The sequence below is a fragment of the Arvicanthis niloticus genome, chromosome X (assembly GCF_011762505.2).
Source record: "Arvicanthis niloticus isolate mArvNil1 chromosome X, mArvNil1.pat.X, whole genome shotgun sequence".
NCBI lineage: Eukaryota > Metazoa > Chordata > Mammalia > Rodentia > Muridae > Arvicanthis > Arvicanthis niloticus.
In genome coordinates this window covers 97,206,279-97,210,158 of record NC_047679.1, presented here as the reverse complement: position 1 = coordinate 97,210,158, position 3,880 = coordinate 97,206,279, and the positions used below count along the sequence as shown (strand labels likewise).

The following is a 3,880-nucleotide window of genomic DNA, read 5'->3' as shown; positions in this document are numbered from 1 at the left end:
CATCAGTGAAAACTAGCAATGCTTCCTTGATAGGTGCATGTGTAGTGTGAGTTGGAAAAACAAATGCATGGTGGTTACAAAACTGAACCAATTTATTTGGTGGATAATGATTATCTAGCTGATCACCAAATGAAGCACATGCAATAGGACAGACTTCAGAATTCTGCATAAGCCAATCAACCTGATGCCTTGTATAGGGTTGTACTATGATATCAGGCTCTTTTCCAAAATATTTTTGACTGTTATCTCTGCTTAACATAATCATATCTGCTACAGCTGAATAGTATGGATTAAGAAACTTCTTGGGGGATGAGGGAATATGGGCCCATAATATGGGTGCAGTTTGCCAAAAAACTGCAGTAGGAGTTAATTTAGTGTCAAAAATAAGAAAATATAAAGGCTTAGAATAATTAATATGAGTTACAAATTGGGATTAAATAGCACTCTCTACCTTCTGTAAGGTTTTTCTACCCTCCTCTGTTAGAGCCCTGTCAGACTTAGAGTCAGGATCTCCCTTGAATATATCAAACAAAGATTTCAATTCTCCTGTTGGAAGTTTCAAATATGGTCGTAGCCAATTAATATCTCCCTGTAGTTTTTGAAAATTATTAAGTGTCTTAAGGGAATCAGTCCTCAGTGTGGCTTTACTAATAACAATACGTGGACCATTAATCTGAAATCCTAAATAAGTATATGGATCTTGTAATTGTACCTTTTCTGGTGCTATTTGTAACCCTGGAGTCTATAAAGCTGTTCTGTGATCATCAAAGCAGGTACTGGAATCCCTGTTTTCCTTCTTTTTCAGCTATTAAAATATCATCTATGAAATGAATCATGTAGATTTGCTTCCTCATAGTTCTAACACCCTTTATGGCAGAAGCCACAAACTTTTGGCACAAGGTAGGACTGTTAGCCATACCCTGATGCAAGACCTTCCATTGATATCTTTTCAGAGGTTCTCTAAATTTTATAGAGGGAACACTGAAAGCAAAGTGCTTTCTATCATTAGGATGCCAGGGGAGAGTAAAAAAACAGTCTTTTAAATCTTTAACTATGTTATAATAACCTAAAGGTATGGCCACCGTTGTGGGCAGCCCAGGTTGTAAGGCTCCCATCTAATCATGGTCGAGTTAAAAGCCCTCAAGTCTTGCAACAATCTCCACTTATCTGACTTTTTCCTAATTGATGGGAGCCAACTTTTAACAGAAAGCAGCTATCATCTTTGCAGTCATCTTGAGCCATAAACCCTGACATGAGACTTGTATTACAATAGCCTACAACAGCTGAGCACACTCTGATAACATCTTGGTTTAGATACCTTGGGTGTGTGAGATTAAAGGTGTATGAGATTAAAGGTGTGTGACTTAAAGGTGTGACTTAGAGATCAGATTTAGAGACAAGACCTAAGGGTATGACTTAAAGGCATGATCAAAAGGCATGGCTTAGAAGTGAGACATATAAAAGGTGAGAGGCAGACAGGAGAGTTCAGAAAAATTTGCAGTAACAGAGATTCAGACACTAGGAGTAGGAGTAGCTTTTAGACACTTGGAAGAGAACAATGGGAGTACAACTAGGAGGAGTACAACTAGGAACTAGAAGGAATACAACTAGGAACTAGGCACTAGGGACTAGAAACTCAAGACTTGGGACTTGGACTAGGAAGAGAGACTTAAGAATAAACAGGATTGAATCACATTCTGTCTGGTCTCCATTCTTCAAGTCCATCCTCACTCTCTCTCTTGCTGAACCCTGACCCACAGACCTGAGGGGCAGCTTGGGCCGGGAAAACAGTGGCCGCCAAGCTCTGAGTGGAGAGGGCCGCAACATTTTTGGCTGCCCAAAGTGGGGCAGCTCAGGCCTCAACATTTTTGGTGACCCAAAGTGGGGCAGCTCGGGCCTCAACATTTTTGGCGCCCAACATGGGGCACGCGGGTAAGATTTGCTGAAGGAGGCAGAGGTAGGAGGATCACAAGTTCGAGGCCAGCCTGGGCTACACATGAGACTCTGTGATGTTGTCATAACTCTGGAAATTCATTTCTATGTGGTCCCACTCCAACACCATGCAGTTCTCCATGCTGGGCTGAGTGATGGCCACATATACATCATTCTTGGAGTTGAACATGTCTACCGACACCGACTGGTATGGCAGAGTCTGATGAATGACAAAATCTGTGGTGGTACAGTCATAGTCAAAGCTGGTTACATCATTGAGTTTCTTCTCCTGGTATTCTGGTGGACCAATGTACAACACATTAGACACTGTGGAATTTGTCATCTTCAGCCATGGATACAACCATTTGGCTTTGCAGTCAATTCAAATTTATTACCCCTTAAGTCTAGGTCAATCAGGGAATCCAGATTGCTGAACACATTCCTTGGAAGTGTTTTAATGTGGTTGTTGGCCAAAGAAAGGTGAGTCAGGTCACAGAGGCCCCAAAAGTCATTTCTTGAAATGGTTTCTATTTGTTCCCTTCAATGAACAGGTATTCAAGATGAAAAAGGCCAGCAAAGGCATCATCCCAGATCACTGTGAATGAGTTAGAATTCAGCAATAGCAGCTGCAGGGAAGGCAGATGGGAAAACATTCGGTCCTTGATTTCCAGAAATGTTCCATTTACTAGGCTTAGGGAGCTGATGTCTCCAGGCAAGATCCTAAGCACCCAAGAGGAGCCCATGCAGATGATGGACTCCTTAGTATAGCTGCAAGTGGTGGGGCAGCTGGCCAATCACCTCACCTGCATGCTCGGTGGGATCAGGCACACAGTGCTCAGCAGCAGCAGTCCCAGTGCCACACCACCTCTCCTTAGTGCCATGCCATGCCAGGGACAGGTCACCAGGTCTCCACCTGGTCTTGTCTCAGACCCCGTAGCCATCATTGCCCTGCTCAGCAGCAGACACTGGTGCAGCTTGCTGATTGGCTGCAAGCCCTGCTGGCTAGGACTCGGGCACTGCAGGTGTGTGAGGCTGAGGTGCAGCCGAGCAACATGCTGGCCACCACCCCCACACGGCGCAACCCCCACCTGCTCCCAGGCTGCTGTGTAACCTCAGCACCTAATGACAAATATTGGGGTATTCCAGGGAGAGTTACTTTCTTCTAAACGTCCTGCCTGTAATTTCTGGTGCACTAGCAACTGGGAAGCTTGTAATTTTTCAGTGGTTAGGGACCACTGATCCATCCAGATGGGCAAGTCCCCCTCCCAGGTGATGGGATCCACACAATGCCCTATGGGTACAGCTGAATCAGTAGCCCCCATCAAAAATATTCCAAGCCTTTTCTTCCAGTGTTACCATAAACTTCAATAGGATGAGTGATCCCATCTTCACGTTTTCCTAATCCTTTCCCTGGGGAAAATCCAGAGTTTATCATTTGAGCTGTAATCACTTCATTAGGGCTGCACATAATCAATCCCAATTGGGACAACAGATCTCAGCCCCAGAGATTAACTGGAAGGCCTGAGATTACATAGGGTTGTATATTTCCTGTATTTCCTTCTTTATCTTTCCATGTCAGGACCATACAGCTTTGTTTTGGGTTTTGACTTTGGCCAATTCCCCTTAAGTTGGTTAAGGTTGGGGTCAGAGGCCAGGTAGCAGGCCAATCACTTTGTATTAGGATTGTCACATCAGCTCCTGTGTCAACCAAGCCTTGAAATGCCTTTCCATCAAGCCAAATTGTAATCATAGGTTTTTGTTTAACTATAGGCTGTTTCTAGTATGCACCAGAGGAACCAAAGCCTTGATCCCCTCTTTTAGGACTCTTATATTTGTGATTAGTAGGGAACAATGGAAGTAACAATAGTTGAGCTATCCTCCTTCCTGTAGGAATAGTGACTATATTCTGAATTGCCTGGGCCATTACCTTAATCTCACCTTGATAATC

The 3,880-nt window shown here is 43.8% G+C and overlaps 1 pseudogene; it reads right to left on the bottom strand.

The window, feature by feature from the left end:
- Positions 1-1,990: 1,990 nt before the first annotated feature.
- Positions 1,991-2,675, bottom strand: LOC117695092 (leucine-rich repeat LGI family member 2 pseudogene; annotated as a pseudogene).
- Positions 2,676-3,880: the final 1,205 nt, after the last annotated feature.